Raw genomic sequence first — 21449 nt, forward strand, 5'->3', positions numbered from 1 at the left:
TGCCTGAGTTCCCGACAGTCAGGAGGATGACCTTGGGAATGAATAGTCCCTTGGTGGTTCCCTCCATAATGGCGAAGATGATGACGGAGGAAACGCAGAGGCATTTCACGGATGGCTGGGATCCCCTGTTCATCGGCTACACGGCGGCAGTCTACTTCCACATCAGCGAGAGGAAGGTAAATTCGTGGACGACGCAAGCGAAAAAGAGTAGAGGTTCGCAGCCCCCTGGATATGAGGTGCGGAAAGTCTTGAGGACTCTTGAAAAGGAAGGACTTGAGAATATGCTACCCATATGGGATGATGACAGGATGATCGTGATGGAGGGACACGTCGCACTGGTGGACGACATGAAATTTGCCACGAGAAAATATAAGGCGCCCTATGGCTTGGAACAGGTGGAAATAAGACAGGAAGGAACAGAACTAGCTGCAGCAGGTCAACTGCACGTAGCACTGACGGAATACAAAAAGCTGGATCCTGCGACACCATCACCACTGTCCGTGGACACACCTGGAGACAAGAGGAGCGGACCCGTCGAGGACCGATTTAAGAAAATTCTCGAGAGAAGGAGACATGAGTCAGAAGAAGAGAGTATGGATGAAACTCTCAGTGAAGCTGGTGAAGACATGGAAGTGGGGAATACGCCTGGACCAGGGCCATCAGGGGAGGAGCTCACCACTCAAGAGCTGTTGAAAGATTTGAGCGAGGAGAATTGGGCAGATACTGCCACACCACCCCTGATTCCGTCTCCGCGGAAGAACCTAGAGTTGCCATTGGCAGGTGAGACCTTCAATATGGGGATGTTACTCTTGAGCTCGGAGGAAAGGGAGAAGAACACGTTCGAAGGGAACAGGGACATATTCTTGGGATCTCTCGAGGATGACGCTTGGCGGGAGTTCCTGGAGGAATTCAATCGAGAAGTGGGCAGCGAGACGACGCTGGACAAGTTCAAGAAGGAACTGTGGGACGCAGTAGTGAGATTCGGGGAACCGCTCCTGATAGGAACGGGCCTGGATGAGAAAGCAAGAAAAGAGCTGCTGAACAAGCTAGTGGAGCTGAGGAACGCACGATCGAAGACTAGAAAAGAGAAATGTGAGGACAGCTCTACTCTGAAACAAAAAACTGTGGATAAAATGGTTGATGGTATAAAAAGGGATAAGGTTGGGACTAGTAATATGATTAAAAGTACTAATATCCTTAAGGCTCGAGCAGGGGGGAGGCAAGAGTTGGAAGGAGTGGACGGAGAGGTCGAATCAATGATGATAGCCACAACACCCTCGAGCAGAGATGTGAAGACTCGCAAGAGGAAGAGAGAAGTGGAAGGATGGGGTAGTCCTTCAGTGGATGCTGTTTCGGAAGGAAACTTGAGAGAGACGGCGCCCATCGTTTTGGCCCGATGCAAGACGGCGGCATACAAGAATAGCTCGGAGCTCAGGAAACCACTTGAAGTAGAAAAGGAAATAGAGGTTTCCACCAGTTCGACGTCAGAAGAAGACTTCAAGCCTCAGAAGGTAAACGTGAAGAGAGGTTCAACGAACGGACAGGTAGGGGAAGTGGAGATCGGCAAAGAATGGATCTCGAAGGCACATCAGGACATGGGCAAACAAGTGACGAGTGATCCATTGGAGAGGAACAAGACGAGGAACACTTCCCGGACGTGGTGGGTGGCCCTCGAAACATTGAAGGAAATGGAGGACTGCTTGAAGAAGTTGGACAGTGGAATAGCTCGCAGGCGACGCAATTGGGCCACCCAGCAAAAAGCCGAGGTCAATAAGATAGAGATGGCAAGTCATCTGAAGAGGTCCTGGCAGAGTTTGTTGAAGGATCATTTTGAAGAGGCGATGAGAACATCCTCATCAGCACCGCCACTAATGGCGAATCCCTTCGTTAGAACTGCGGGACAATTAATGTTCACCTGGAGTCTGGTGGGAATAGAGTTGGAGACATTGACCTCGTATGACAGGCTGAAGTTGGGAAGCAAGAAGCTAGAGGTGTATCAGGCACTGATGCAACACGTGGCCAGGGACAATTCAGGCTTGAGCCTGGCTAGGAGAAAAGATGCCACATGTTTCTTGAGATGGACAATGTCAATGATGTCTGACAGCACCATCCTGGCATGCCACCAGAGAGCAAGTGGAAGTAAAACCATGGAGAGAAGAGTCTCAACGATCATCTTGAACGTATATCAGAGTACAGGAATAGAGAAAGAAGATGGTTCCAGACTATCCTTAGAGAACCATCGGAAGCTGGACGAGGTACGGAGGTTCTCTAATAAGAAGTTCGAGGAAGAACATGATGTTCACCGTAACCTGGCCTCGTCAGAACAGTACTCGAGACTCAGTGAGAAGGGGGAATACCAACATGTGTCTGGAGTGATGGGAATAGCCTACAATCCCTTCTTAGACTCAGAAGCTGGAGGAGCCCACAGAAACCATGAGGTAGCGGAGCTACTGAAGTTTTGGACAGAAAGAATAATGGAAATAGACGCGGTGGAAAAAGAGGGGCAGAGCCTGGGCCTGATTCTTGAGAAAACACCAGAGGTGATAAGCATACCGCGCTCAAACAAGAGAGTTGAAGTGAACATGGGCGGTGGAGATGGCTTGTTAACCACGAACTTGGGAGTGATATGGAAGCTACTAAGACCCTCCTGGTGTCCACATCCCCATGCGAGTCTAATCGAGGAAACCACCGAGCGAGTGAGGTTAGCACCAACGGAAGATGAAGATCTGGCGAAGTTGAGTGTGCTACATAAGCTAATCACACCCCAGATGCAAGAGCCAAGCGAAAGGACGAGCGACCCCGGGTCAGCAAAGAAATTGGAGCCGGGTAGCTGTCTGGATTCGACGTGTGGGAACGGAGAGCACATCTGCGATGGACGGTCATGCGTCAGAATACTGTCGTTTCAAAAAGAAGACCTGGTCACTTGGTTCGAAGACATCACAGAAAGGGAGAAAAGTGAAGTGCAAATAATAGCGGAATGTTACGCGAGAACCACGGTGAATATAGCGACAGCTCTCGGATTCTTCTCGAGAATGTGTGGTCTGCAGGCACTGGAGAGACTGGAGTCTGAACATCATTTAGTGACGGCGTTGAGCGTAGAATCATGGCCCGGGGTGTTGCAGGTGACTCAAAAACACATCCGGAGCTGGAAAGTTGGTCTTGAGGCGGAGATGGGATTTCCACTGAGCGAAGCTTATGGCTTGCCATTGAACGCGAAATCGCTGATAGGGTCAATGATGGCCAACTTGTGCGGAAGTCACTACCCGCTACACATGGCGATGGTGGAAGTGTCCAGCCAGAGAATACTGGTGGACAAGGCCTTCTCAGTGCCCAAGTGCGTGAGGTTGGCTCGGATGTCGCATCACTCGCACAAGTTGTTGAGAAAAATCAAAGGGACAGTACCAAAAGAATTGAGAGATGACTTAAGCGAAATCTGGGGAGAAGATCTTCTGAAGTTGGAAAGAGAAAACACAAGCGATCACGAGAGACAAAACGTGATCGGGAAACCTGTGGGAAGTACTCCGAACCTGGAAGACAACGACACGATGCACGAGAAAATGATGGAGCTTGAGCCTCTCTTGGAAGCCTCAGGGGAGCGTAATCTCAGGAGCATTGAGATCTCTCATGGGGAATGCCCATGCCACTGTTTGGCACAAACGGTGTGGTATCCAGATCACAAGAACCTTTGCCTGGTGTGGGATGTGGAAGAGATTCGGTCGATCGGACTACCGGATCACCGGCAGAAGGTGACGCTCTTAGTAGTGAGTACGATGTTAGCTCTGAGATGGATAGAAGAGAATATAACGAAGTATCGGGAGGCGACGACGCCAACGGCTGAGTCAATATACGCGATAGACTACAGCAGGAGACTCGAGTTGTTTGAGACTGCGTGCAAAGTATTCGCCATACCGACGGAAGTCAGGCACGTATGGAGTCGCTTGAGGTACTTTCCATGGTTTCGGGCGACACTGACGTCTTGGTTGTACAGGGCAACGAAAGATCACATGAGAAAACATCAAAAGGAGTATCGACAGTTCCAGGCCGAGATTGGGCCGGAAGCTTTCAAGAGACCCCTGCTAACCCATCGTAATGCGATCACGACGGGATGGAAGAGAGTGGGTAAGATGTCTAGAGACAATACCAAAGCGAGGGAGTCGATACTAGAGGAAGACCTGGCGAAGAACGTGAGCTTGAGCCTGCACAACTCCTTTTGCTTGAACCGAGAAGCTAGGGTGAAGGCACTACCCAACCAAGCAAAGAGATTGCAGGAGCAGAGAGAATGGATGCGATCCTATGAACAGCTGAAGGCTTGGGAGGAGATTGTGATTAGTTCCGATGATGAAGAGGAACTGTTGAGACAGTTTGCCGCATCTAGCACTTCAGGATGCAGTACCTCCAAGGCGAAGAGTACGAGATGAATGGGATGGATCTTGAGTCTTGAGAGGGAAAGGGGGCTTGAGTGTGAATCCGAGTGAAACTTGGATTCACGAAAAAGAAATTTTAACAAAGCAAATATTGTTACTAATATACTATATCTATTATATAAATCGAAATGCTGCATGACAATTTCCTGATTGAATAGGACAAAAGAGATTTTAAAATGATTGGCTTGAAAAGCGAAAATTCAAGGGTGCAGGTGTATGCAGATTTTGATTGCTGTTTAGCAATAGTGTGAAAATTTTACATGGCTGTGAATTTTGGGGTGTAGATAAGCTTAAGTCTGCTGCAAACTTCTGTAAATGACCACTGGCACTGTATCTTGAGCAACACTCGGTTTTCTGGGACTCACTGGCAGAAGACAGCACGCGATGAGGACATCGATCTCGAGTCCGGGGAGTATGTGCCAGTCGGTCATATTTGGAAGTTTGACCTTGAGAAGAGCAGAAAACACTTGATTTTGTAGTGAAATTTAATTTTTCAAAATTTCGAATGGAACATGTCATGCACGATTTTCTCGCGATAACTGAAAATCAGAAAAAGAAAAGAGAACAATTTTAGAACAATTGCGGGAAAGTTGTCAGATAAAAACGAGTGTGAAATTGCAATTCGCAATTTCCATCATAGTGAACAAGAGTAGAGCTGTCCTATCTGAAATAGAAGACAGAGTATTCCCGAGAGAGTAATTATTCGAACTGGACCAGAGTGAACCTTCGACGGAAAGGTGGACAGCTTGAGTGTCCCAATGGTCCACATAAAACTTCGTTCTTGAGTTCAAACTTACCCTTACCATTCAAACTGATAAACATTGAACTTATCTAGTTACTTTAGTTAATTCTAGAGTTGCTCACCCATTTAATTACTTCCTGTGCTTGAGCGCATCAACATGTGAGTCCTTAATTTAAATTTCTAGAGTGTGTTTTATGATTGTTATGTTGAGGTAAGGCGAGTTTTAGGTTGATCCATCTGAAATGGATCAAAGTTCCACTGTCTAATAAAAAAGCAACTTAACGGATTGTTCCAACCCGGTTTTTAACGGCGTTCATGTATTTTGGGTATTTTGAGACCTAAGTATGGGGACGTTTCTAATTCTAGAGTGGGGGGATATTTTGGTAGTAGCCTTAAGCAGTAGCGGGTCGTAGTCTCATGTCACAAGCGAACCGAATTGGCTCCGACTGATTTGAGGTGGAAAAACACAAGAGATAGTGTCCCTGACTCCTGAGCCAATAGTTATAGGGCCTATTTTTCTTAAGCCTCATGTGTGACTGTAGTAGACGAATGTTACATTTGTACTCTAGACTGTGAGTTCTCGTGAACCATTGGGACACTCCAGCTGTCCACCTTTCCACCGAAGTTTCACTCTGGTCCAGTTAATAATAGCACTCCAGTCACAACAATCCAGTTCGTGGGAATGCGCTCGTCTCTGTTTCAGATGGGACAGCTCTACTCTCGATTATTATTGCCACTGAAATTGCGAATAGCAATTTCCCACTGATTTTTCTAGCAACTTTCCCGCGATTGTCACTCGATCGTTCTGACTTCTCTTTTCTGATTTTCAGTTATCGCGAGAAAATCGTGCATGACAGGTTCCATTCGAAATTTTGAAAAATTAAATTTCACTCCAAAATCAAGTGTTTTTTGCTTCTCTCAAGGTCAAACTTCCGAATATGACCGACTGGCACATACTCCCCGGACTCGAGATCGATGTCCTCATCGCGTCTTCTGCCAGTGAGTCCCAGAAAACCGAGTGTTACTCAAGATACAGTGCCAGTGGTCATTTACAGAAGTTTGCAGCAGACTTAAGCTTATCTACACCCCAAAATTCACAGCCATGTAAAATTTTCACACTATCGCTAAACAGCAATCAAAATCTGCACACACCTGCACCCTTGAATTCTTGCTTTCCAAGCCAATCATTTAAAATTTCTTTTGTCCTATTCAATCAGGAAATTGTCATGCAGCATTTTGATTTATATAATAAATATAGTATATTAATAACAATATTTGCTTTGTTAAAACTTCTTTTTCGTGAATCCAAGTTTCACCCGGATCCACGCTCAAGCCCCCTTTCCCCTCTCAAGACTCAAGATCCATACGAGCCACCCACTCATCTCGCACTCTTCGCCTTGGAGGTACTACACCCTGAAGTACTAGATACGGCAAACTGTCTCAACAGCTCCTCTTCATCATCGGAGCTAATCACAATCTCCTCCCAAGCCTTCAGCTGCTCGTAGGATCACATCACTTCTCTTTGCTCTTGCAACCTCTTTGCTTGGTTGGGTAGTGCCTTCACCCTAGATTCCCGGTTCAAACAAAAGGAGTTGTGCAGGCTCAAGCTCACGTTCTTCGCCAGGTCCTCCTCTAGTATCGATTCCCTCGCCTTGGTATTGTCTCTAGACATTTTACCCACTCTCTTCCATCCTGTCGTGATTGCATTACGATGGGTTAACAGGGGTCTCTTGAAAGCTTCCGGCCCAATCTCGGCCTGGAACTGTCGATACTCCTTTTGATGTTTTCTCATGTGATCTTTCGTGGTCATGTACAACCAGGACGTCAGCGTCGCCCGAAACCATGGGAAGTACCTCAAACGGCTCCAGACATGTCTGACTTCCGTTGGTATGGCGAATACCTTGCACGCAGTCTCAAACAACTCGAGTCTCCTACTGTAGTCTATCGCGTATATTGACTCTGCCGTTGGCGTCCCCGCTTCCCGATACTTCGTTATATTCTCTTCTATCCATCGCAGAGCCAAGATCGTACTCACTACTAAGATCGTCACCTTCTGTCGGTGATCTGGTAGTCCGATCGACCGGATTTCTTCCATATCCCACACCAGGCAAAGGTTCTTGTGATCTGGATACCACACCGTTTGCGCTAAACAGTGGCATGGGCATTCTCCATGGGTGATTTCAATGCTCCTGAGGTTACGCTCCCCCGAGGCTTCCAAGAGAGGCTCAAGCTCCATCATTTTCTCATGCATCGTGTCGTTATCTTCCAGGTTTGGAGCACTTCCCACAGGTTTTCCGATCACGTTTTGTCTCTCGTGATCGCTTGTGTTCTCTCTCTCCAACTTCAAAAGTTCTTCTCCCCAGATTTCACTCAAGTCATCTCTCAATTCTTTTGGTACTGTCCCTCTGATTTTTCTCAACAACTTGTGCGAGTGATGCGATATCCGAGCCAACCTCACGCACTTGGGCACTGAGAAGGCCTTGTCCACCAGTACTCTCTGGCTGGATGCTTCCACCATCACCATGTGCAGTGGGTAGTGACTTCCGCACAAGTTGGCCATCATTGACCCTATCAGCGATTTCGCGTTCAATGGCAAGCCATAAGCTTCGCTCATGGGAAATCCCATTTCCGCCTCGAGACCAACCTTCCAGCTCCGGATGTGTTTTTGAGTCACCTGCAACACCCCGGGCCATGATTCTACGCTCAACGCCGTCACTAAATGATGTTCAGATTCTAGTCTTTCCAGTGACTGCAGACTACACATTCTCGAGAAGAATCCGAGAGCTGTCGCTATATTCACCGTGGTTCTCGCGTAACACTCCGCTACTATTTGCACTTCACTTTTCTCCCTTTCTGTTATGTCTTCGAACCAAGTGACCAGGTCTTCTTTTTGAAATGACAGTTTTCTAACGCATGACCGTCCATCGCAGGTGTGCTCTCCGTTTCCACACGTCGAATCCAGACAGCTACCCGGCTCCAATTTCTTTGCTGACCCGGGATTACTAGTCTTTTCGCCTGGCTCTTGCATCTGAGGTGAAATTAGCTTATGCAGCACACTCAACTTTGCCAGATCTTCATCTTCCGTTGGTGCTAACCTCACTCGCTCGGTGGTTTCTTCGATCAGACTCGCGTGGGGATGTGGACACCAGGAGGGTCTTAATAGCTTCCATACCACTCCCAAGTTCGTGGTTAACAAGCCATTTCCATCACCCATGTTCACTTCAACTCTCTTGTTTGAATGCGGTATGCTCACCACCTCTGGTGTTTTCTCAAGAATCAGGCCCAGGCTCGGCCCCTCTTTTTCCACCGCGTCTATTTCCATCATTCTTTCTGTCCAAAACTTCAGTAGCTCCGCTACCTCATGGTTCCTGTGGGCGCCTCCAGCTTCCGAGTCTAAGAAGGGGTTGTAGGCCATTCCCATCACTCCAGACACATATTGGTATTCCCCCTTCTCGCTGATTCTCGAGTACTGCTCTGAAGAGGCCAGGTTACGGTGAACATCATGTTCTTCTTCGAACTTCTTATTATAAAACCTCCGTACCTCGTCTAGCTTCCTATGGTTCTCTAGGGATAGTCTGGAACCCTCTTCCTTTTCTATTCCTGTGCTCTGATACACGTTCAAGATGACCGTTGAGACTCTTTTTTCCATGGTTTTGCTTACGCTTGCTCTCTGTTGGCATGCCAGGATGGTGCTATCAGACATCATCGACATTATCCATCTCAAGAAACACGTGGCATCCTTTCTTCTGGCCAGGCTCAAGCCTGAGTTGTCCCTGGCTACGTGTTGCATCAGTGCCTGATACACATCTAGCTTCTTGCTTCCCAACTTCAGCCTGTCATACGAGGTCAGTGTTTCCAACTCTATCCCCACCAGACTCCAGGTGAACATTAATTGTCCTGCAGTTCTAACGAAGGGATTCGCCATTAATGGTGGTGCTGATGAGGGTGTCCTCATTGCTTCTTCAAAATGATCCTTCAACAAACTCTGCCAGGACCTCTTCAGATGATTTGCCATTTCTATTCTATTAACCTCGGCCTTTTGCTGGGTGGCCCAATTACGTCGCTTGCGAGCTACTCCACTGTCCAACTTCTTCCAGCAGTCCTCCATTTCTTTCAATGTTTCAAGGGCCACCCACCACGTCCGGGAGGTGTTCCTCGTCTTGTTCCTTTCCAATGGATCACTTGTCACTCGCTTGCCCGTGGCCTGGTGTGCCTTCGAGATCCATTCTTTGCCGACATCTACTTCCCATGTCTGTCCGTTCGTTGAACCTCTCTTCACGTTTATCTTCTGAGGCTTGAAGTCTTCCTCCGATGTCGAACTGGTGGAAACCTCTATTTCTCTCTCTACTTCAAGTGGTCTTCTGAGCTCCGAGCTGCTCTTGTATGCCGCCGTCTTGCATCGAGCCAAAACCATGGGCGCCGTCTCTCTAAAGTTTCCTTCCGAAACAGCATCCACTGAAGGACTACCCAATCCTTCCACTTCTCTCTTCCTCTTGCGAGTCTTCACATCTCTACTTGAGGGTGTTGTGGCTACCATCACTGATTCGACCTCTCCATCCACTCCTTCCAACTCTTGCCTCCCCCCTGCTCGAGCCTTAAGGATATTAGTACTTTTAATCATATTACTAGTCCCAACCTTATCCCTTTTTATATCATCAACCATTTTATCTACAGTTTTTTGTCTCCGAGTAGAGCTGTCCTCACATTTTTCTTCTCTAGTCTTCGATCGTGAATTCCTCAGCTCTACCAGCTTGCTAGGTAGCTCTTTTCTCGCCTTCTCATCCAGGCCCGTTACTATCAGAAGCGGTTCTCCAAATCTTACGACTGTGTCCCACAGTTCCTCCTTGAATTTGTCCAGCGTCGTCTCGCTGCCCACTTCTTGATTGAATTCTTCCAAGAACTCCTGCCAAGCATCGTCCTTCAGTGATCCCAGGAATATGTCCCTGTTCCCTTCGAAAGTGTTCTTTTCCCTTTCCTCCGAGCTCAAGAGTATCATCCCCATATTGAAGGTCTCACTTGCCAATGGCAATTCCAGATCCTTCCGGGGGGACGGAATCAGGGGTGGTGTGGCAGTATCTGCCCAATTCTCCTCGCTCAAGTCTTTCAACAGCTCTTGAGTGGTGAGCTCCTCCCCTGATGGCCCTGGTTCAGGCGTATTCCCCACTTCCATGTGTTCACCGGCTTCACTGAGAGTTTCATCCATACTCTCTTCTTCTGACTCATGTCTCCTTCTCTCGAGAATTTTCTTAAATCGGTCCTCGACGGGTCCACTCCTCTTGTCTCCAGGCGTGTCCACGGACAGTGGTGATGGTGTCGTAGGATCCAGCTTTTTGTATTCCGTCAGTGCTACATGCAGTTGACCTGCTGCATCTAGTTCTGTTCCCTCCTGTCTTATTTCCACCTGTTCCAAGCCATAGGGTGCCTTATATTTTCTCGTGGCAAATTTCATGTCGTCCACCAATGCGACGTGCCCCTCCATCACGATCATCCTGCCATCATCCCATATGGGTAACATGTTCTCAAGTCCCTCCTTCTCTAGAGTTCTCAAGACCTTCCGCACCTCATACCCTGGGGGCTGCGAACCTCTACTCTTTTTCGCTTGCGTCGTCCACGAATTTACCTTCATCTCGCTGGTATGGAAGTAGACCGCCGCCGTGTAGCCAATGAACAGGGGGTCCCAGCCATCAGTGAAATCCTTCTGCATTTCCTCCGTCGTCATCCTCGCCATTATGGAGGGAACTACCAAGGGACTATTCATTCCTAAGGTCATCCTCCTGACTATTGGGAACTCAGGCATGGTGGCTGGGAGGATTTCTTTCTCCATTATGGTCTCCAGCTCCCTCTTCACCAGTGCGAAGCACTCCTTCCAGGCAGGAATTCTCAAGATTTCTTGTCCGTCCGCCGTCAATGGGTTCAAGTTCCAGAATTTGGGATACATTTCGATGGGACCCTCTCGCTTGCCTCCCATTCTACATTGCATTTGCCCCCTGAAGTTGTACACTATTAGCTCGGCATCTTTCACCTTTCCAAAGAGTACCGTGTTGCTCATTCGCCCTCTGAGCACCTCCTGCTGACACCAATTTAACGCCGTCCCATCCAGTATACTGATAAGACTCAAGTGCGTTACAGAGTGACGATACGTTGTCACCAGGGGGTCTGGGAACGCGTGCGTCACTGCTGGACCATAAATGCAGGTCACCACCTCCTCTAGGCCCCGGATTATCCCCATTGGGTCCGACCTCATTGCCAGGCATAGGTCCGTCAGCAGAGGCATCCCTCTATTCGTCTTCTTCCATTCTTCTCTCGAAGTTGGATTCTCATCTTCACCCGTCATGTGCCGATTTTGCATCATGAGGTTTTGTACTATCAATCCTGCGGCACACTTGTAGGAGCTGGTTTCAATGCTCGTGTGGACTCTCCCCATAGACAGAGGCTCTCAATATTCCATTAATCGATGAAACGACACCAATTCCCCATGGGTCAAGAGTACTAGTGCCAGGTACCCATCAACTCGAAGTGTCTCCACTCCCCGACTAAACATGTATGCTGGGCCCATGTTGAACAAGTATCTGGTGTAGACCAAATACAGGGCCAAGAGCAGGCTGATGGGCATGCCCAGTATCTCCTGCACGAAGGCTCCAAAGATAGTCGCCGTGGTACCGAATATTCCTGCCAAGAATTCCTTCTCCCAGCAAGGACTCAAGAACTTGAGAATCTCGTAATCCCTCCTAGTCTTTAATTCGCCTTTGGCGTGCTCTCTCCAGAACCCTCCAATCGTCACTTCATTGGCGGCCGAGACAAATCTAGCCACCGTCATGTCTCTTGTTTCGGCCAGCTCCAGTTGTTTCTCCAGAAAACTCCAGACTTGTTTCACGAGGGGTGGTGCTTCCTCCCTTGTCTTGTTCGTGGCGTTCTCCAGCCTTGGTGTCAAAAATGGCCACCAGCCATTCTCTTGAGTCAAACGATATTTCATCGATTCTAATTGCTTTTCCGTCTCGGCCACATTTCTTCTCTCGTTACTGGGACCTCTAGACTTGCTGGTGGAGTTTGTGATCTTCACATCCATACTCCGAAACCACAGGCTGGCCGTTAATTTGCTTATCGCCGGGTGATCGTCCCCGATGACTGGGCTGAACTTGAGTTGCCTGGCAAAGTTCGATATCTCTAGCAAGAGCACCTCGTCTAATACGATCAGGATGTCGGCTAGTCCTTAAAAGCCCCTCAGTGCATGAGATATGTCCGCCCATGCCGCCGCCAATTCTGACTTGCGAAGCCTCAGGTTCGATGGCTCCAACTCCCGATTGGGAGCTGCCATTAGAATCCGACATTCATTCCCTTCTGCTATCAGGATCAAGACCGCGTACACGAACTGTAGGGCGGGTGGCATATTCGCGTATCCAGGGGATGTGGTAAACACCACCTTCGTCTTGGACCCGAATCTCGAGACAACATTCTCTTGCACTTCATTCATCGCCGCAAACAACGCTTGAATGGCTTCCCATATCTTCCTCGATGTCAGAATTTCATCGCCCTTTAGTTGCTCAAGAAGTCCCATCGCGTGCAGGTGATCATTCATTCCTGCAAACAACAGCAGCTCAGGTTCACAGGGAATCTCCGACTTTATTGCCACCACCAGAGTTAACATCTGATTTAATTCAGCTCCTGGCAAAGAGTATATCAAAGTCTCCGGCCAGAACAACTTGGGAGACGTTCCTTCGAAGTCTGATCCCGCCACAATGACTACTCTCGCAGCAGCTGGATCTGCTCTATCATAAACTGCCAGGGTTTTGGCCAGCTGGGTACTCCCACAGGGCTTCCCGTACCTGGGATCTTCCGCCAATTTCGAGCCTTCGTAAGCGGCATCTGGCAATCCCGTTCCTCCCGGATTGAGTAGCTTGTCTACCACCTTTAACTGTGCCGGGGTTGCCAACCTGATCCTGGCGATGCTAGTTCGGTGCTTGGGAGGTTCTGCTATAAGTCCAGGACTCCCCAGCAGCTTGAGAGGTCTGTAGTTAATGGGTCCCATGATCGCTTTTGTGGGAATTCCAGTCAGGTTTGTGGTCTCCATCAACTTCGCTCTCGAGAAGTGCGCCTCATGAGCTTTCAACCAGTCCACGCAATGATGCCTATTCAAATCCTCGTGAGACACTCGTTCGATCCCCAGGGTTTCCGCCAATTCTCGCCTGCATTCCAAACTCTCTAGATCCAGTTCTTTCACCTTCTCAGGATATCTCAAGCGAGCGGTCTCCATAGACTTTTTTTCCCGTTTGCTCTCTGCCACTACCACTGAGGATATCGCCGAGCCTGGAGGTGTTGATGATGTCACCTCCTCAGACTCCATTGGCGTGGCACTCTGCAATCTGGTCTGGCTGCTCCTTGAACTGTCTCTAGTGTCAACTCTCGGTCCCAAGCGACCAGACAAGGCCCTTGAGGCAAGGAATGGTGGGTTCGGAGGTGGTCCTAATGTGAATTGGGCTGTCTCTAGCAGATCCGCCTCCAGCGCGTTTATGTGTTCTTGGAAGACGTCGTTTAGCCACTCTGCTCCCCTCGGTCTATCAAAATGGATTCCATCACTGGAGGTGTCTTCAGGGAATCCCTCTTTCTCCATGCGCTCTGCCACGTCCAACAGTCTGACAGGGAGCACACTCTTCCGGTGGATGTCTCTTATCACCTTGTTTAGGTTCCGCACCTTCTCGTTCATCTCCAAGGCGTGCTGATCAAACATCATGTTGTAGGGGACAGTACATATCGTCAACAGGATGGAGTCCATCTGAATCCTCAGTTCCTCAAGAAGGCAGCTCACCTTATCGTGCAGCCTTGTTATTTTCCTCGCTTCACCCCTTGATACATCGTTGGTCCCGACCATCAGGGTCACCGTGTATACTTTGGTCATCCCCAGCATGTCAAGCGTTGCCAACATCTGTGGCGTGGCAGCTCCAGCGAAACTCAAGATTCCCGTCTGCCAGTGCGATCGGATCCGGTTCAACACCCGCACCAGGCTGTCCCCTACGATTAGGTGAACCGAACCTTCTGGTACCCGGGGTGGCGCCAAGTACTGCACCCAGGCCGCATCATGAAAGCAGTCTCTCCTAGCTTTCTGCTCCGCACTCCAGTCCAGCCGATTATGCCTGTGGTACCTCCCCTCTGTATTCTTCTTATAACTCGAGATCACGACACTCCTAACCGGCTGTTCCCTCTACTTCGGGGGAAGCTCCGGTCTTGCCGAACTCTCACGACTCTTTTGTCGCAATCTCTCGCCCAGTTCTCTCAGACGCGATGAGCCGCTGCTCACCTGACTGTCACTCGAGGTCGAGGTTGGGGTATATCCCGGCAGCTCCACATCCATCAGTGGGCGTATGGGTTGCGTCTCTAGGCTACGCAAGGAAGACGTTGCGTCATTCGGTATCCAAACTTCCAACCCTTCACTCATGTGTTCTCGGGCCTCGCGGTCAAGATTGAACCGTGCTCTTGCTCTGGGGGCTTCATCCACCTCCATACGTGACTCTGGCCTCGAGCTGGTGACCACTCGCTCCTTCGGCCTGGCTCCCTTCTGTGCATCAAGCTCGCGTTGTCGTTGTTCTATTCTGTCCAATTCCGACCTCAGTTGATCACGATTTGCGGCGTTCTCCCGCACCCTTAACTCCTGTTGATGTTCAGCTTTTTGCATCTCAAGCAACCTCAGAGCCTGGTCTCGCTCGTTGACCGCCTGGTCCCTTTCCAGCTGAACCTTCTCCCGATCCAGCTTTGCCTGATCCCGATCGAGGTTCGCCTTATTCCTTTCCTTCTGCGTCTTCTCGAGCTCTTTCTTTAGAACACCTAGATCCGGATATGCCTCGGTCGTCTGTTGCGTTCGTGACATCGATGGCACCCTACTCGAGCTCTGGCTTGTGGATCTTACTGTTGGCCTAGTCGGTAGTGGGAATTCCCCTGCGCCATATTCGGTATTGTTATTCAGGCCAGGATTCCTTGCCAAGTCAAAACCCCTTACTCCTCCATCCACATTCCAAGACAACCATCTGGTCTGTTCTTGGTTCGATATTCCTTCGGTGGTGTAGCCGATCATCAAGACAGCCTCCGTTGCAGACTCCCTGCACTCACCCTGGTCCTCCAACTGGGGGATGGCATTCAGCATCACCGCCATTCTCTCGTCTATTTGGGTGTAGTCCAAGTCCCTCAGGCGTCTGTACAGCTCATCAAGAGTAGGCTTCTTCAGGGCCGCGGGCACGGATTTCCATAATCGGTCTGCCATTCTTCGTGACTTCGGGATGTATACAGGTATGTGTTAACCAGCTCAAGAATTACCTTACCGACTCAAGTATTACCCAACTCAAGAATTCTCTCGAAATGTTCCCTTGCAAATACTTGCCGTAAGTGCCAATTATCGCGAGTTCAATCAAGGTTTCTCTCTCTGTTTCTCACTTGATCTGAAAACAGAAAGCATATTGAAACTTGACATGTCATGTTCCTAACCTAGAGACCCCCCTTTTACCAGTATGGTTAAAATCTTATCATTTTCGTATCACTTAAAACAATTCAATTGGAATTCCCTTAAAAGCATGCAGATTCATTTTATGTTTTAGCACCGTTAACTCGTTTTAAAATTTAATTGTCATGCCAATCATATCTTAAGATCCCTTTACCTGCGCCGCACCCCAGTACCTAACTCAAGACTCCTCCCTCACACCCGACTCGATACCCCCATGTACCCGACTCAGGCGATGCTCAAGTAGTACTTCTTATGAAGATACACCATTATCTCAGTTTCTGCAAAGACCACATGTAGGATAGCGTACAATTCCCTCGGGCTCAGTTTGCCCCTGTTCGGGTCATACACCGGCATTGAGACTTCTGTTATCCCTCTTTCAATCATGAAGTCTCGTAATCTTGTTAGTGCCAATATCACGTGTTCGGGATCGATTGTGTTCCTGTCATTGACCCTCGTTACTAGGAAGCACAGATATTTGCCCGGGACTTGTGCCACTGACGGTGGAAGCGCTGCCATCCCTCCCAGTCCTGGTCTCTGTCTGAACAGAAACTCTACATTCTGGTACTCTCTTTTGAAGTCAGCTTCCAATCTTGATTTGAAACTCATGTCCGCCGTGATGCAGATCGCACTGGTCCTGTTTGACAGGATGAAGTCGCTATCTGTTATCATGATGTTCTCCGAGTATTCATTGGGTATTTCGAATTTCGTTTTGAAATTCCGACCTATAGTAGGCTCTGGCTCTTCTTCCTCCAGTTCCAATTCGCTCGTTTCTCTCACTTCCTTGAGCTTCTTTATCATCAAATTTTCGGTGTGGGTAAGTCCTACCCCCACTCCCCGGACAAAAATATTTATCGACGTCCCCGTCGATGTTGTCGGGTCTGAATTGTCCTGAGGAATGTCCAGTGGCCTGTCTGTTGCCGTCCATCCGAAAGGAGGGTCCTCTGTCTTCATGTAATTTGCTGCTGATACATCGACTTGCTGAATGCTTTGTCCTTCGCGGCTCTCGTCTTTGACATCACGCATCCACTCTAGAATCCTCAAGTTCGTGTTCTCCCTCCTCTCTATCTCACTCTGTTCGAGATCCGTTTCTACTTCTGGCGTCGAGTAATCATCCTGCGGATAATGACCACCATCGTCAATGACCTGCCATTCCTCTCCGGCTTCCAGTTCGCCTGCCTTCAGTAATTCCTCGCCCAAATTGTCTGGCTGTATCTTATCGATCAAGAAGTCATCCCCGTACCTGTTGTACCTCATGCCGGTGCGTTTACGATTGCCAGTCCTGGTTTCCGGTGGTGTTGGTCGATCCGGCTCCATCCACTTCGGCACCTCGTCTTGCTCCGGGTCGTTCCAGTCTTCTTCTACAAATGATCCTGCATCAGACCCCACTCCTATCTTTTCATTGTCGTCCAAACTCAAGTTCTCATTACCATCATTTTTCTCTCGAGTACCTTTCTCATTCACTTCCCACGCTGGCTCTACCACCAGGTACTCAAGACCCTCCATGTCCTTCGGTATGCACCAATCCTCTGGGGACGGGACGTGAGGCTTCAGATTCTCATAATGTGCCGCTCGCCCAGTACTCAAGCGATAGAACCGTCCTTGTTGATGAACCTCCGTTATCATGAATGGTCCCCTCCACTTCTTGAGTAGTTTCTTTGTTCCCTTGGGCGGTATTACATTTTGGAAGACCCACACGTATTGGCCCACTTCATATGGCTTTGCTCTTAATATTTTTTCGTCGTATTTCCTGCGTTGCCTCATTTGCGCTTGCGCCGTGTTCCTCCTGCATAGCTCGTTCAACTCCTGTTGTCTTTTGATCGCTTCTTTCACGTATGCCTGAGGCGACGTCCTTTTCCCCTCGTATTCCGGGTAAAAGAATGTCAGAGGCATTTCTCTCTCCCTGCCCGTCAAATCATGAAAGGACTGATGCCCGTAGTTGAGTGCTGTGTACTGTTGTAGGCTCCTACTACCTGTGGCAGGTATTTGTCCCAGTCCGTCATGTATCTTGAGCAGTACACCCTTAACATGTTGACCAGTGTCCTGTTTTGTCTCTCTACCAACCCATTGGTCTGCGGGTGATAGGTCGTCGAGTGTGCTTGAGCAATGTGCGATCTCTTCATCAATTCTTTTGTCAAGTCCCCCACAAAAGCTTTGCCGTTGTCCGACTGGAAAGTCATTGGACAACCATACCGCGATATCCAATGCGTTATCAGATGATCACATGTCTCTTCGGCCGAGGCTGTCTGGCACGGAACCGCTTCCGCCAACTTTGTGAAGTGATCTATTATAACCAGTATCTGGTTGTATCCCGACTCTGTCATGCAGATTTTTTGATGGTCTATCTGCACCACTTCATCGAACTCCGAGCTCTCAACGGACTTGAGGGGAAACTTCATCTTCCTTGGGTCTTTTACCTGGAGACATGCCAGGCAGGCATTCACCCATCTCTCGCAAGCTTTTCTCATTCCTGGCCAATCAAATCTGTGAAGTATCCTTTGTTGTACTTTGTCTATCCCCTGGTGACCCATCTGGTCGTGTGATCTGAAAAGCACCTCTGTCTGGTACAATTGTGGTAGTATGATGAGGTTGTGTTTGTGTAATATCTTTTCCTCATCTCTCCTCTTGCACGCTACCACTCCATCAGCTGTGTGATAAAGTAAGTCTTTCTTTTCTTTGTAGAACTGGCTCAAGATCTTGTAGCTGTCTTCCTCAAGTTCCCCCTTCTCCTTGACCCCCGACTGGATCCATTTGGAGAGGTTACTTGTCATTTTGTCATTCTTCTGGGCTCTTATTAGGTCTGACAGCCTATATCTTGCCTTGACATGCTCCTTTAGCGCCATGATCTGTCCATTCATCTCACCAGGGTTGTGGATGTCATCACTCAGTTTCACGCATATCATCCTTTTCACGATTTTCATATCATCTTCTGGCACCAGATTCGTTCTGATGTTTGAGTTGCATGATAGTTCCCTGAATGGTTTCCTTGCGACCGCAATTTTCTCAAGTTCCTCACCACCTCGCATCTCCTGTATGTCCATGTTGTATGTTCCTGAAGATGGATCCGTCTGTAACTCCCTGTCGTGGTGCCTTGTCTTCTCGTCCGCCAGTATCATGCACAGACTGTCCTGGTTTTCGCTGCTCTCATCCGAGTCTTCATCCCATCCTTCACGCTCCCCGGACAATTTTCCTTCTCCGGTTCCTTCTTCCGTGAACCTGGAACACTCCCCGGACTCTTGACCTAGTCCCACGTGTTCAGTATCTTCCTTGAACGTCACTTTCTTTTTCCTAACCTTGGTCTGCTCCAGAATGTCTTCGGGGATTTTGTCAACTAGTGACCGCACGACATCTTTGCTGTCAGTGACGCTTCCTCTTGATGAGTCAGTATCGTTCACTGTCTCTTTTCTCCGAAGTATAGTGAATTCCGGTTTCTCTTTACCCTTCTCCTGGATCACTGGCTTATCATCTGATAGTTTCTCGAGCAACCTCATTAAGTCATCATCTATCTGTGCAGTTCCTGCTTCCACCTGGCTAAGATCATAGCCTTTTGCCTTGAGCGTCTCCTTCACGATCTTCGACTTGAGTATAATCTCAATCGGAATCCTCTTGCTCTTCCTCAAGATGGTCTTCTCTGGAGGCTCTTTAGGCAATTCAGGATGATCTTCTATCGGTTTGCCTGACTTGTCCAGCCATCTCGTGAGTGGAAGACTGTCGTACGTTTCCTTGTTCATGAATGAGAAGCCATCTTTGATTTCAGGTCTGTCTGCTTCTCTTTGCTCTTGTCTCTCATAGAACTCCGTCTTCTTACTCAAGCTGTCGGCATTCTGATGTTTATCTCGCGTTCTATGCTCAATTATCATGTTGTATCCCTCCAGGCGAACTATCCACCTCCCAATGTAACTTTGGTCCATTGAGTACGTTTTCAGCCAGCTCAGTGCTCTGTTGTCGACTCGCAACTTGAATGGCTCACTGCCCAGGTACGCCCTGTATTTCTCGACAAAGGTAACCACCGCGAACATCTCAGCTTTCGGTGCTCCGTACTTCATTTCCGTGTCACTCAGGACTTTGCTCCCGTACGCTATTGGTCTCAAGACTGTCTTCCCATTCCATTCTTGTTCTTGGTGGAGAATCCCAGAAATCGCGACTACCGACGCATCCGTGTCTAGCACGTACATCCCTTTCTCAGTCGGCATACCCAGTACTGGTGCCTCACATAGCTCTTTCTTTATCCTCTGGAATGACTCTTCTGCTGCGTTGTTCCACGTGAACTTCTTGCCCTTGTGTCTCATTAATTGTTGCATCGGGTATACCTTGTCTGCATAGCCTTTGATGAACTCTCTATAATAGTTAGCGAAACCCAGGAAGCTCATCAACTGGTGCTCTGTCTTCGGTGATTTCCAGGTCAGGACTGCTTCCACGGCGTCCGTATCAGGTCTGATGCCGTGCTTGTCTACCATCCTGCCCAAGTATTTTATTGAGTCCTTGAGTATCTCGCACTTTGATGGTTTACACTTTAGCCCCGACCTCTTCATGCATGTAAAAACTTCGTCTAGTCTCTCAATGTGGTCTTCCAGTGTTGGCGTCGCTATTACCACGTCATCCACGTAGCACATTACCAGATTGCCATCCTTCTTCGTTACGCCTATCAGCGCGTGTGCCATCAACCGCTGAAACGTGGCTGTGGCATTGCAAAGTCCAAACGGCATCCGTTTCCATTGAAACAGACCCAACTCGCAGGCAAACCCTGTCTTGTCCCTGTCCTGCTTCCTTAGTGGTACTTGCCAAAAGGCCGAGCCTAAATCAAGAGTCGTAAAAATTTTTGCATCACCTAACTTCGAGAGGCTCTCATCAATCCTAGGTATGGGATAGGCATCCTTCACCGTGACGGAGTTCAGGTATCGAAAGTCACAACAAAACCTCAACTGGTCGCCTTTCTTTTTGGCCATCACTACTCCACACGCCCACGGTGACTTGGATGGTTCTATCATGTCATACTCTAGTAACGTCTCGATCTCTTTTCTACACGCGTCCGATTTGTGTGGGGTCATGCGCCTCGCCCCCTCCCTGTGTGGTACCGCGTTTTCCTCAAGTTCTATTTCATGCTCAACGAAATTACAACACCCGATATCCGCCTTATGCCTCGAAAAAACTTCCTCGTTCCGCTCTAGTACGTCCTTGATGGCTTCGAGCTGTTCATCTTTCAGTTTGCCCCTCAAATGTTCAATCTCCGGCAGGACCGGTTTTTCATTTTGCATTTCATCTAGTGTGGGTCGCTCTGGAAAGTTCGAACAGCTCGAAAGACCATCATCCGTTTCTGACTTAAGTGATTTAATAAGACCTGAAGAATCTTTTATTTTCTGCAATCGTCTCAAGATACAAATTTTGTCCCTGTGATTGGGGCAATCAACAACTTCATTTTGTTTTGAATTCTCAATTGTTTCATATCGAGTTTTAACCGGTAAAGCATATCCCAGTTTCCTCCCTCTTTGTATCGTGATCGGTATATCAAGGGTATTCAACAAGACACTGACGCAGAGGCCGCTCTTCGTTATCGAAAATGATCTTCCTAAAACAGCAGCACTTTGACTATTAGGATTCGGAACTATGCACACTTGCTTGTTGTCACTTAGTTCATTGTTATTTTTCATCCTCAAACTTACGATTGCCGCTTCATTAGCTTTTAGCCTCACCCTCCTACTCAAGAATACCGGTGCTTTGTTTTCATTTGCCATTATTAAATTTACCGGTTTGATTGCGTACCTCCTATCCGGGTTCCGTATCCTGAACATTGCGTTATTTA

General features: G+C 48.4%; 1 protein-coding gene across 1 annotated transcript in view; it reads right to left on the reverse strand.

Annotated features, from left to right (window-relative positions):
• The window catches only part of LOC134855741 (probable serine incorporator), a 460860-nt gene extending 439875 nt beyond the window's left edge, over positions 1–20985 (reverse strand). The window contains exon 1 of the mRNA XM_063872250.1: positions 20976–20985. The gene's annotated coding sequence lies outside the window, so the exon portion shown is untranslated. The remainder of the gene's footprint in view (positions 1–20975) is intronic.
• Between the last annotated feature and the right edge of the window lie 464 nt (positions 20986–21449).

This window comes from Symsagittifera roscoffensis, chromosome 1, assembly GCF_963678635.1.
Source record: "Symsagittifera roscoffensis chromosome 1, txSymRosc1.1, whole genome shotgun sequence".
NCBI classification, from domain to species: Eukaryota; Metazoa; Xenacoelomorpha; order Acoela; family Convolutidae; genus Symsagittifera; species Symsagittifera roscoffensis.